The sequence below is a fragment of the Mesocricetus auratus genome, unplaced genomic scaffold (genome assembly GCF_017639785.1).
Source record: "Mesocricetus auratus isolate SY011 unplaced genomic scaffold, BCM_Maur_2.0 Super-Scaffold_100020, whole genome shotgun sequence".
Lineage (NCBI taxonomy): Eukaryota > Metazoa > Chordata > Mammalia > Rodentia > Cricetidae > Mesocricetus > Mesocricetus auratus.
Window position 1 is genome coordinate 4,092,576 of NW_024429201.1, and position 14,524 is coordinate 4,107,099.

The following is a 14,524-nucleotide window of genomic DNA, read 5'->3' on the forward strand; positions in this document are numbered from 1 at the left end:
CAAGAAAGGGTTTCTCTGTGGCTTTGGAGGCTGTCCTGGAACTAGCTCTTGTAGACCATGCTGCCTGCCTCTTCCTACCAAGTGCTGGGATTAAAGGCGTGCGCCACCACCATCCGGCTATTTAGTATATTTTGAACACATTTACTGTAATGCTCTAACTTTAACATTTGCTCAGAATTACTAGAATCCTTTATGTTTCCATGAGGCTGTGTTTTCTGTTTCAGTAAAATATGACATAGATATTTTGATGAGAATTACCTCATATGTGAAGATCATTTTGAGTACAATGGGCATGTAAAAAATACTTCTCATAAATACATGAAATTTTCCTTTATTTGTGTCACTGGTAATTTTTCACTAATGTTTCATAATTTTCATTTAAATTTCTATTACATTACTCTATGTTTTGCGTGTGTTGACAAGACATAAGAGCATCATAAATGTATGAAGCTCAGAAGACAACTTGAGTTGACTCTCTTCTTCTACCACAGCGAGTTCCAAAAATAGAACTTGGCTGCCTGGCTTGGAGGCAAAATCCTTCCATGAAGATCCATCTTACTAGGATCTCATCATTTTCCCTATAGTGCTCTTCACACATTTGCTAAATTTATTTCTAGGTATTTTTTCAGCTATGGCAAATGAGATTGCTTTCATGTTTCTTTCCAAATGGTTCATTATTAGATATTAGAGAGGTCAGTTCAAACTGCATTAGATTTACATAAAAATCTAGCAACTCTGAAGCTAATTGAATAAAGTAATACTCTATGTCACTGATCTTACATGTCATTTTTTTTTAGAAAGTCACAAAAGCATAGAAATCAAAAGAAAAAAAATCAAATGACTTCCGAATAGAGTGCTCTAAACAGCAAAGAAAACATTACACACAGTGAGGAAAGAACTTAAAAACAGAAGAATTAACTTTCAGATCTTCACCCAACAAGGGGTTAATATAAACAAACAAGTTAAAAAAGAGTAATCTCTCATGCTAGCTAGAATGATTTTTATCAGAAAGAGAAAAAAGTGTCAAATGGTGATGAAAATGTGCAAAATCCAGCTTTTCCTTTATGCTGTTGAGAAAAATGCAAATAAAACAATCATAAAGAAAAATAGTGTGGATATTTGACCTTCTGAAACTACATGGTGGAATTGTCCTTTGACATCCACACTCTGGCCATGGAGCATGAATACAGACACTCGTGTACACACAAATAAACAAATGTAAAAAAATAGTATACTTTTTAGTGGTGCATCACACAATGATTCTACTTTTTAGTGTATGTACAGAGGAATCTCATTTATTGATTTTGACTTTTTTTTGTATATTTTCAGACTTGACCATTTTGCTTTGAATAGTCAGCTGGTGGGATCTTCTCCAGGGAAGATTATTTCTCTCCCTTAGTTCTTTGCAGAGAGTTGAGACCCTGATGCCTTTCACAGTCACTTTGCGTGTCTTTTGTTGTTGAGTTTGAAAACGTAATTACTTTTAAAACATTTTCTGTAAATTGTGATGGTTTCAGAAATCAGTTTTACAAAGTAAAACTCAAAATCGTTTTTTCTTCTTTACTCGTTTTTCTCTTACCAATTATCTTCGACAGATGTAATTAGACAGTGGTTTTATAAGCACAGATGTTGTTTATATAATTGCAGATATAACTCTTATTTTCACAGTTGTAAGAACAACTATGGTTTTCATTATTGTTTCCTTTCTGACAAACTATCTCATGGTAAAGTTTTCTGGAAATGGCATTTGATTAAAACCTGTTTACAGTGTTATTTAGGGGTATGTGTGTGTGAGTGTATGTGTCTGAGTGTGAGTGTGTATATATGTGTGTGAGTATGTATGTGTGTGTGATTGTGTTAGTCAGTTGTTATCTTTAGCTTTCCTTTTGCTTCAATTAAGAAGTGATATTAAATCAAGTGAAATTAACTATGTGAAGATTCTGTTTGAAGCAGTTGTAAATTTCAGGAGAGCTTTTATTTTAAAAGTTTCAATGAAAACAGGAGGACCATCTGTTCTCATTTTTTAATCAGCTAATCATAAATGTTTTTTATATCAAAAATCTGTTCTGAAGCTGGCAGGTTTTGAGAAGCAAAAAATACAGTTTAAACTTGTAAAAGTTTGGGGGAATAAACTCCAACAACAAACTCTAAAGGAAGGAAAATACAAGGTCTGCAATGATCATTCAGCAAAGGGTAAATAGTTTTCTGCCTAGAACCAAGTAACTTCTGTGTCAAAAGGGTAAAATAATGATTGTGATTGTGGTCAGAGCATCATTAAAGCGAACTGTGTTAAAATAATAGCACTGAGACGGAAAGATAACTCATCTGACATTTGATTCAGTTTGAAAAGTTCAAATACTTCAAATTATTATAGCTAAAGATTGGTTTATTTTTGTCCCCTAGCACTAAAAGGTAATTTAGATGGGAGAATATCTTCATTTTAAGAAAAATGTTAGGGTCTTCTCAAAGGCCTAAACGACTTGAGGCTATGAAGACCTTTACAAGCATATATCTAGAGAAATCTTGCTTCTCCTTTCTCTATTTTTCCCTCTCCCCTTGCAATAGACTCTTTTCTTGAAAGTTTATAATCCTGTACCCGTCACTCTTTTCCCTATTAGAGAATATTATGTATCCATGGAATAATATCAACACCATTAAGCTGATATTAGCACAATAAAAAAGAATTTTAAAAAAGTTTATTCAATCATCAACAGCTAGCATTTAATATAAACAATTTAATAATATAAAGTGATTTGTATAAATATAATTTAAAGATGAATTCTTAGTGACTTGTGCTTACCCAATATTCATGATTACAAAATTACTTGTATAACAGAACAATCTTTTAGACACCATGCCATATAGTTTTTTCCTTCCCTTTATTGAAAGAAACCATTTCCAGTAGATCTCTGATTTTATATTGCATATGAATGGGTGGGAAACAACTAAAACCAGTTCGAGTATAACTGACCTGAGTGAAGGGTGCCGCAACCCTTTCTTGTCCTTTTTGTGTGACAGGTATAATTCGGAAGCTCTGCCCAGGAATGATGAGAAATTGTAGGACAAATACTGTCAAGTCAGCAGGAGAATCACTGGAAAATGATGAGGATCACCTACTTAGTGATTAAGTGGGAGTTGTATCAGTCATCAAAAGTATGAGTGAGAGCAAAAGCCAAGGCCAAAATGAAGCAAGTGGTTGTATGTGTTTCTGCTTGGGACATCAATGCAAGAGGAACTTTATTTCCTTCTCTACCTCATGTAAACTTTCTAAGACAAACAGGAGATGGGAGGACATACAAGGAAATCCTGGAGTAATTAAATCAGTTTGGAGTCACCAAAGAAGAAAATGTTTTAATTGGAAAATATTGCATTATCTAAAATGTTAAGACCAAAGCTATAGTTAGTAGTGTTTATGTGTGCCTGCTGTCAACATCAATAAGACAGGGAGGATACAGAGCAAGGTGAGATCCTGGGCAATATGTAAAAGTTAAAGGAAGAATCATTTTCATGGATTTAAAGGGAAAAGTATAAACAAAAGATCACATTTACATCCTGATGCTCCATTCATTCTAGATTTGCTTATGTTTCTTTTCTTCAAAATAAGGATTAGTAAAAGTTCAAAATATCTTGCGATGGGAAATGTTATTCTGTATATGTTTCTCTTATTGGCTGATGAATAAAACACTGTGTGACTAGTGAACAGGCAGGAAGGATAGGTGGGGCTACCAAAAGAAGAGGATTCTGGGAGGTGTAGGCAGAGGGGGTCTTCATGTGAGCCCAGGAAGAGAGGACACAAGTTGGTGTTCTCTAGTAAGATAAGACCATGCAGAAATACTTAGATTAATATAATGGTTTAGTAGTTAAGACAGAGCTAGTCAATAAGAAGCCCTAGCCATTACCCAAAAGGTTTATATTTAATATAGTCTCTGTGTGTCCATTTGGGGCTGAAGCAGCAGCAGAACCAGGCAGATGGGCCAGAAAACTCATGCTTAAAATCTAGTGTATAAACATTTTATTTTTGAAAGTTTTAAATTATTTTTTATTTTTAAAAATAGGCATGACTTTTTTATTTAGGTTAGAAACAATCTTGTTTCACATGTCAATCCCAGCTCCCTCTCCCTCCCCTCTTCCCTCTCCTTCCCCACCAGGTCACCCAGTCCCCCACCCAGTCTCCAGTCTGATTATCAAGGAGGGTGAGGCACTCCATGTTGGATATCCAATAACTGTCATTTCATCCAGGGCAGGGCCTAGGCCCTCCCCCAAGAGTCCCCACTGATAGAGCTTCCCATATTGTGGCATGGGCACTCAAAGTCTATTTGTATGGCAGGGATAAATAGTACCCAAGGGCCCCATAGATTACCTAGACCACATCACTGACACCCACATTTAGGGGGTCTGGCTCAGTCTAACGCTTTCCACACAGCCATCAATCTGGAGTCCAAGAGCAACCCCTTGTTCAGGTCAACTGTTTCTGTGGGTTAAACCAGGCCAGTCTTAACTCCTTTGCCCATCAGTTCTCTCTTTCTGAAACTGGATTCCAGGAGTTTACTTCAGTGTTTCTCTGTGGGTATCTGCCTATACTTCATCATTCACCTGATGAACGCTCTGTTTCTTAGACTCTCTGTCAGTGGAACTGTGTGCTGGTACTCCCCTGATTCATGTCTAAAATACATAAATGAGTGAGTACATACCATGTTTCTCTTTTTGTGATGGAGTTACCTCACTCAGTATGTTTTTTTCTAATGCTTTCCATTTGCCTGCAAATTTCAAGATTCCATTGGTTTTTTCCCACTGAATAGTACTCCATTGTGTAAATGTACCACATTTTCTCTATCCACTCCTCAGTTGAGGGGCATCTAGGTTGCTTCCAGGTTCTGGCTATTACAAATAATGCTGCTATGAACATAGTGGAATAGACATGCTTGTTGTATGAATTTGCATATGCTTAAGAGTGGAATTGCAGGGTTTCGTGGTAGACTGATTCCCATTTTCCTGAGGAAACTCCATAGAGATTTCCAAAGTGGCTGTACAAGTCGGCACTCCCACCAGCAGTGGAGGAGTGTCCCCCTTTCTCCACATCCTCTCCAGCATAAACTGTCTTTGGAGTTTTTGATTTTTGCCATTCTTAGAGGAGTGAGATGATATCTCAGAGTTGTTTTGGTTTGCATTTCCCTGATGGCTAGGGATGTTGAGCACTTTCTCAAGTGTCCCTCAGCCATTTTAGTCTCTATTGAGAATTCTCTATTTAGTTCTGTACCCCATTTTTTTATTGGATCCTTTGGTGTTTTGGAGACTTGCTTCTTGAGTTCTTTGTAAATTTTGGAGATCAGCCCTCAGTCAGATGTGGGGTTAGTGAATATCTTTTCCTAATCTGTGGGGTGCCTTTTTGTCTTGCTGACTGTCCTTTGCCTTAAAGAAGCTTCTCAGTTTCAAGAGGTCCCATTTATTAATTGTCGATTTTAGTGTCTGTGCTACTAGAGTTATGTTCAGGAAGCTGTCTCCTGTACCAATTCATTCAAGTGTGTTTCCCACTTTCTCTTCTAACAGGTTCAGTGTGGCTGGATTTACGTTGAGGTCTTTGATCCATTTGGACTTAAGTTTTGTGCATGGTGATAGACATGGATCTATCCACATTCTTCTACATGCCAGCATCCAGTTACACCAGTAACATTCGTTGAAGATGCTTTCTTTTTTCCATTATATATTTTTAGCTTCTTTGTCAAAAAATCAGATGTTCCTACATTTCTGGGTTAATATCACAGTGTTCAATTTGATTCCATTGGTTAACCTATCTATTTTTGTTCCAATACGAAGTTGTTTTCAGGACTACAGCTCTATAATAGAGCTTGAAGTCAGGGATGGCGATGCCTCCAAATGTTGCTTTGTTGAGTAAGGTTGTTTTGGCTATCCTGGGTCTTTTGTTTTCCTATATAAAGTTGATTATTGTTCTTTTCAGGTCTGTGAAGAATTGTGCTGGGATTTTAATGAGTACTGCATTAAATCTGTATATTGCTTTTGGGAAGATTGCAATTTTTACTATGTTGTTCCTTCCTATCCAAGTGCATGGGAGATCTTTCCAACTTCTGGTTTTTTCTTTGATTTCTTTGAAGAAAAAGACTCAAAGTTCTTGATATTCAGATCTTTCACTTGTTTGGTTAGCATTACCCCAAGGTTTTTTATGTTGTTTGTGGCTATTGTAATGGGTGATGTTTCTCTGATTTCTTTCTCAGTCCTTTTATCATCTGTATATAGTAGGGCTACTGATTTTTCTTGAGTTAATCTTGTATCCTGCCACTTTGCTGAAAGTATTTATCAGCTGCAGGAGTTCCCTGGTGGAGGTTTTTGGGTCACTTACATAAACTATCATATCATCTGCAAATAGTGAAAGTTTTACCTCTTCCTTTCCGATAGGTATCCCCTTGCTCTCCTTTTGTTGTCGTATTGCTCTAGCTACAAATTCAAGTACTATATTGAAGAGGTATGGAGAGAGTGGACAGCCTTGTCTTGTTCCTGATCTTAGAAGAATTGCATTGAATTTCTGTCCATTTAGTTTGATGTTAGCTGTTGGTTTGCTGTATATGGCTTTTATTATGTTGAGATAAGCTCCTGTAATGCCAGATCTCTCCAAGACCTTTATCATGAAGGGGTGTTGGATTTTGTCAAAGGCTTTTTCAGCATCTAGTGAGATGATCATGTGATTTTTGTTTCTCAGCTTATTTGTATGCTGGATTACACTGATGGATTTTCGTATGTTGAACCATCCCTGAATGATTGGGATAAAGCCTACTTGATCATGTTGGATGAGTTTTCTGATGTGTTCTTGGATTCAATTTGCCAGTGTTTTATTGAGTATTTTTGCATCAATGTTCATGAGGGATATTGGTCTGAAGTTTTCTTTCTTATTTGTGTCTTTGTGTGGCTTGGGTATCAAGGTTATTGAAGCCTTGTAGAAAGAGTTTGGCAAAGACCCTTCTGCTTCTATTGCATGGAATCCTTTGAGAAGAATTGTTATAAGCTGTTTGAATTTCTGGTAGAATTATGCACTGAGGCCATCTGGCCCTGGGCTTTTTTTAGTTGGGAGACTTTTGATGACTGCTTCTATTTCCTTAGAGTTTATAGGTCTATTTAAATTGCTTATCTGCTCTTGTTTAATTGTGGCAAGTGATATCTATCCAGAAAATTGTTCATTTCCTTTAGATTTTCAAAATGTGTGGAGTACAGGTTTTCAAAGGATAGACTTTTTATTATATAGCTTATTCTGATTATGCTATTCCCTCCCTCAACACCTTCCAGGTCTCTATCTCCCCATACACATAAATCCACACCTTTTTTTGCTCTCCCTCATTAGAAAATGAACAGGAATCTAAAAAAGAGTAGAAGAACAATAATAAAATAAAATAAAAGCAACACTGAATAGTATAAAATAAACTGACAGGGGGATAAATGAGCCACAGGGGCGAAAAAAAACCACAAGAAGCATGCATAGACACAAAGACATTTGCACAATTATAAATCCCATAAAGACTTAATAAAATAGGAACCCATAATATATAAGGTAAATTAAAATTACACACACAGACCTTCTAGAACTTTGGTGCCTAGCATAGTAGCTGCTGGGTGTGTGATGAGTGCAGTACCTGGGGCACAGTTGGATTTAACTGAGGTGTGCTAGAAATAGGAAAATTATACTAGGTAACAAAGCCTTACTATAAAAAGAGAATTGAAAATGCCACATCAGTGTTCTTTTAATTATGGTTAAACCACATTATATCTGTATTTCCTTTTAATAAAGCACCTCTTACAAATTAAATACACCTATGTCTTACTGTTATACAGTTATTCATCTCCTTTTAAACTTTCATTACAGAGTGCTGACTGTGTGTCTGTCCCTAGCACATGGGGCCAATTTTTAGCAACATTTAAAAAGTGATTTACCTCAGAACACATGATGTGATAAATTATTTCAAAAATAATTATTTGTGGCTATAGAATACACGCAAGCAATCCAAAATTATTTTGGCCACCTTGTTCATGGTCATTATTTTTTCACTTGGAACTGACCATCATCTGTGAGCCATTTGACCTGCTCCTTTCACCTTTGTACCTGTTACAATGAAAAAGTAGTATCATACCACATAATATTCTGATTAAATGCACATTCATACAAAATTTGGATGATGTGAGGTTCAAGGATATCTACTTAAAAGACACTTTGCAAAATCCTAGTACTAAAATCTTGTTGTAAATTTGGAATGAAGACAGAGTCCATTATTTTAATCAATACCCAAGAACTAGGCTACAATGGTTTGAATGTTACAGCAGAAAAAATTTGGGAAAGAATCATAAGAAACCTAGCCCTCAGTTCATATTAGTGATTGCCTTTACACAGTGGACAGAAATGCTCTTATTGTTTTTCTCTCAGGGAATTTGAGATATCTTATGCTGCACTAGTCAAAGGGTTGTTTGAGTTTTACTTACTATCATAGCGACAAACCTGAGCCTCGAATATAGACTCAGATGTAGCTACGTTTAAGAGGATAGAGAAAAGTACGCATCAGATGCTACATTAATGGCTCTTCCTACCTATCCACAAAGATAAGTAACTTCTATGGTATATATATACATCTATTTTCTCATAGTTCTGGAACCTAATAGTCCAAGACAAATGTAAACACAAAGAGGCATTTGAAGTATATGTCCATTCAATAAAACACCCACAATAGACTCCCCACTTGGGGCTGTGGCCTCCTTGTCTGTAGGATTTTAATCAGTTTGACGTTTATAAGTTATGCACTCCCCTCCCTTGGAGTGAGTCTCAAGTCCATCTGGAAGTCCAATTAGAAAGTTGTTAATTTTCCCCACAGGAAACTATTTCATCAGTGGTTATATCTGGCCTGATAGGCAGTTTCTTTTTGTTGTGGACAATAGCAGTTAATGCAGAAACTCAATACTAAGAGAACAGGTGACTTTTAAGTGATCAAGAATGAGATAGACATCTTTATTATCCTCTTTATCGCCAAGAAAACATTATGGAAGAGGGAGAAAAGAAGTTTCACCATCCACAGGATGGATGTCTTCTAGACAAAGGAAGGATAGCTGGGAAAAACAATGTCCATGACATCAGTAAATCAGTGCATTGAGTCAGAGTTACCAATGAGTTACACCTAACTACTCATTATACTAAAATGCTTTTGCACAATCTCACACACAGTAGAGCTAAATACAATTCTGCAGCAAATACAGGAAGTTTCTTTAAAATTTCTCAGTTATAGATTCTTATAATTCAAAACAAATAGTCTCATAATTTTAGGGCATATGGGCAATTCAAACTAGTGGCCTCACTTATGTAAGTACACAAATCTTAATTCTATGTAAGACCATTAAATTTACCAAAGATTCACTAAATCATATTAATTATACCAAACATCTATGCATGTGAATACAAAACCACTTTGAATTTCATGAGTTTTCATAGTCATACATTCCAGAGGACAGCATTCCCTTACTTCTCATGAATGCCTTCAAGTCGGTCGGGGGGGAGGGTCATGTCAGTAGCTGAACTTGATGAAGTCCATGTGTTGGCCAATGAAAGAATGAGGAGTGAGAACTGTCAGAGATGTGTAAACAGCGTGTCTCATCAGAACTGAGTTTGCAATTACACTTCACTAAAGTAGAAAAAACAGGAGCAAACCGTCAGGCAGATTTTGAAATGAGCCATTCTTTCTAAAATATAAACAATCCTTCAAATGGGATTGGAAAACAATTGTTTTATATCAAATCTTAAGCCTAAGCACTGTCTGTCGCCAATAGCTCACTCAAAACTATGTGATGTTTCATCTTTGAAGTGTTGATTAACTAAAGTAGTAACACCCACACTTCACACAAATAAAATTGTAAAGTGATGTTTAAGTGCTTAGTTATAAGCATTCTCTAAAATGTTTTATATACCATAAAGAAAATTTCAAAAACATCTAAGCTAGAAAGCATTTTATTGCTTAAATTTCCATGCACAGTGATGAATTGTACACATTTTGAGTCAATAAAAGAGGAAATTTCTTCTCTAAATGGGTTTCATCACCTAGAACTCAAGCTATTCTGCCCCAAATCATCTTAGTTAATGCAGATAGTAACTATACATTTTATATGAAATATTTATGTATGTCTCAGTCCAGAAACATCATGGAATATAATGTGTTCCTAAAGGAACACATTTTTAACTGATTGATAGAATGTTTTGTTATGTTCATCAACTAGGCTGTACGCTTATACCTAGTAAAATTTTATGAAGCAGCATTTTTAGGAGCTAGACCAGGATTGTCCAGTGCAAAGTGAAATGGCAGGTACCCAGTGACAACATGCAGGTCAATTCAACATAGGAAATGAAAATTAACCAACCCCAAACCAACGAAAAAAGCATTAATGACAAAAATAATCCTGTAGCAGTTTCATCCATTATTAACACCAAGTTCCTGGAGATAGCTTTTGGAAAGAAGAATCATGTAAAGTTGTCATGGGATAAACACTACAACCAGAGAAAAACAAAGATGGCTAACAGCCACAACAGTGCACATTTTTGTCATGGTCCTCAGACAACCCTTTTAAGGATCGTCAGAACTTTGTGAAGCTTTGTCATCTTTTATCCTGTCTTTTCTATCACTGATTAGTGCATATTCCCATTATTTTTCAGGTATGAATTTGAAGTTACCTAAAGCTTTGTTTACTGTTCAGTTCATCTATATTGAAGTCATCAAGAGTGCCCTGCTGATTTCATGGAAGTATGGTGTTATATTTGTAGTTAGCAAGTTTCCTCTATTTTAGCTTAGGCTGTAAATTGAGAGGTAATACATAGTCCACTTACTATAGGGTATATGTAAAAAATATATAATTGTTTTCTAATTTCTTAATATTCAACACTGAGTAAGCTAATAGAGGTCAGAGATGGCATGAATTCAGTCTATACGTTTGTCCTATGGTGTCAGTTTTGACTGTGTGTGCCTGAAGGCCCTGTATACATTATGAGAAAATACTCATTGTGCAGTACGTATCCTCCATTTTCACTTCCAGCATTTTGCATAATATGGACTTTCAATGACCTATATCATTATGAAAACAAACAAAAATATCACAAAATACTTCCATAAGCATCCCAAATAGAGGGTAATATCAGGAATTGTGACTCACTGACTTAAATATCATAACATAAATATTATGATTTGATTGAATTTTCATCTTAACATGCTCAAATGTTGATCTAAGTAACCAACGTTTTAACTGCCATCTATCTTTGCTGTATGTTAAGAATTGTGTAATGTATGAAATATAGATATTAATTTCTTAAAAGTTGCATATTTTATGCGTTTGCATATATAGTGTTTCATGTGTTAATGTACACATTATGCATTATGTCCATTATTCACCATGTGATATGTTATTAAAACTTTTGTGTTTGAATATACTGTAAGTGAAAATGTATTTAACTTGTCCAATCTATTGAACATTTTTCATGGTACATGTGTAGTATTTGTGGTAGGTTGAATGAGCTCATGTATTTAAACACTTCATATCTTATTGGCACCACTATTTAAGGATGGTAATGTACCCTTTATTGAGGAAATACATCACTGGGAACTGGATTTGAGTCTTTATCATCTCAACCCACCACCAGCTCATTCACTGCCTTCTGTATGTGATTGAAGATGTGATCTCTCAGCTTTCTGTTACAGCCACCTACTATCTTATTTTCATGCCATTATGGACTCTCCTAGTAAAGCCATAAGCCAAATAAAATTAATTCTTCTATAAGTATCTTTTGATCAGGGGTTTTGTGCTACATAGCTTGTGTCGTCTTAGATTGTGACTTCTTGGAAGCTATGACCCATTGATGCTGCTAGCAGATAAGAGAGTATCAGACCATACACCATGTCACCTTCCTAAAAATATATATGAAACATTAATTTTTGTTCCTATGTTCTTCGATATTCATGAATTAAGATTAACCATATTGTGCATATACATTTCTCCAAGTTTGTTGGATGTTGGAGATATATACTCAAATTACATTTATATAATCTCTCTCTCTTTCTCTCTCTCTTTCTCTCCTGTTGTAGTTTCTTAATTTAGAAGTGCATCATTCCCTTTAGTACTCTTCTAGCTGTATCACTTATATTTTGATATGTAATATATTTTCCCTCCCAAGCCACTATTTCAAAGAACTATTGTATTTATATTTTCAGTGCTTAAAGGTTTTCCTTTAATTTTCTGGGCTTTTGTTTGTTTGTGTTTGTAGTCAGAGAATATGCTCCTGTGAACTAAAGATGGGTGTAATTGACTTTTTCTCAGGTGGATTTTTAGTAAAATTAAAACTATTAGCCTAGGGTATAGAATACAAGAGAACAATGCATGCATTTGAATAACTCTGATAATCACACGAACAAACTGAAGTCATATTAAGATAAGACATTTTAACACTGTACATTTGAACTTTTGAGACAAACATGATATTTTGTAGTTTCTTTTTATAGTTTTAAATTTTCTATTCATTTTACAAACCAACCCCTCCTGCACCTCTCCCTGCCCTCACTCACATTCCCCTACCGCACCCCCATCCACTCTTCAGAAAGAGCAAGACCTTCTACAGGGAGTCAACAAAGCCTGGAATATCAAGTTGAGGCAGGACAAAGTTCCTCCCCCTTGCATCAAACCTGGGAAGGCTTTCTACCATAGGCAATGGGCTCCAAAAAGCCAGTTCACACACTAGGGATAGTTCCTGCTTCCACTGTCAGGGGCCTCAGAAACAGACTAAGCCACACAACTGTCACCCACATGCAATGGGCCTAGTTTGTTCCCATGAAGTCTCCCCAGCTCTCAGTCCAGAGTCAATGAGCTCCCAAGAGCTCCAGTCATCTGTCTCTATGGGTTTCCCTCTTCATGATACTGACTGTCCCCATGATCATACAATCTCTCTTCCCGCTATTCAACTGAACTCACAGAGCTCAGACTAGTGCTTGGCTGTGAATCTCTGCCTCTGCTTCCATCAGTCACTGGATGAAGATTCTATGACGACAACTAGGATAGTAACCAATGTGATTACAGGGAAAGGCACCCTCTCCACTATTACTAGGAATTTTGCTGGGGTCATCCTGGTAGATTCCTGTGAAATTCACTAGCACCAGGTTTCTCCCCGTCCCCACAATGGCTCCCTCCATCAAGATAACTCTTTCACTAGAGATAAACACTGGTTCCACTGTCAGAGTTCCCCTAGACTCACCAAGCTCCCCAACTGATACCCACATTCAGGGGGCCTAGTTTGGTCTTCTACAGGTTACCAGCTGTCAGTCTGGACTCTGTGAGCTCCCACTTGCTCAGATCAGCTGTTTCTGTGGGTTTCCCAGAATGGTCTTGACCTATTTGCTCATCACTCCTCCCTACAAATGGATTCCAGGAGTTCGGCTCAGTGCTTAGCTGTCAATCTCTACTTCTGATTCTGTCAGCTCTAGAGCATAACCAGGCTGTTAGAACTCATTTCCTAGAGAGGAATACTCTCTCCACCTAGATACAGGGGGATGGGCCTCATTCCTGCCCCAAATAATGTAACAGACTTTGATGATCCCCCATGGGAGGCCTCACCCTACCTGAAGAGTGCATGGGAGGTAGGATGGAGAGATGGGAGGACTGGAGTGAGAGGGAACTGGGATTGGTATGTAAAGTGGTTGTTTTTCATTTAAATAAATATAATTAAGTAAAAATTTATCTCTTTCATTACTCTCCCTCTCCAGTCCTCCCCCAACTCAAGCATCCCATTCCCTCATATTCTTTTCTCCCTTCCACACCCCTCTACCACCTCTTCCCTCACTTTACCCAGGAGATTTCATCTATTTACCTTCCTAGAGTGATTCATGCATCCCTCTTAGGGTCCTTCTTGTTACCTAGCTTCTCTGGGGCTGTGGATTGCAGCCTGGGTATCCTTTATTTTAGATCTGGTATCTATTTATGAGAGAGTACATACTGTGTTTATCTTTGTGGCTCTGGGTTACCTTATTCAGGGCTGCTTTTTCTAGTTACATCCACTTGCCTGCATGTTTCATGAAGTCATTGTTTTTTACTGCTTATTAATACTTCATTATGTAAATGTACCCACATTTTCTTTATCCATTCTTTGGTTAAGGGGCATCTAAGTTGTTTCCAGGTTCTGGCTATTACAAATAATACCGCTATGATCATAGTCGAGCAAATGTCATTGTGGTATGATTGAACACCTGATTTAGAGCAAGAAACCAAAATTGTACAATGAAAAAGAGAAAAGCATCTTCAATAACAATGCTGACAATACTGGGTGTCCACATGTAGAAGAATGCAAACAGATACGTATCTACTGCCATGCACAAAATTCAAGTCCAAGTGGATGAAAGACCTAAACATAAATCTAGTTACACTGAACCTGATAGAAGAGAAAGTGGGAAGTAGTCTTGACTATATTAGCACAGGACACCACTTTCTAAATCTTCATGAATATTATCTAATCACT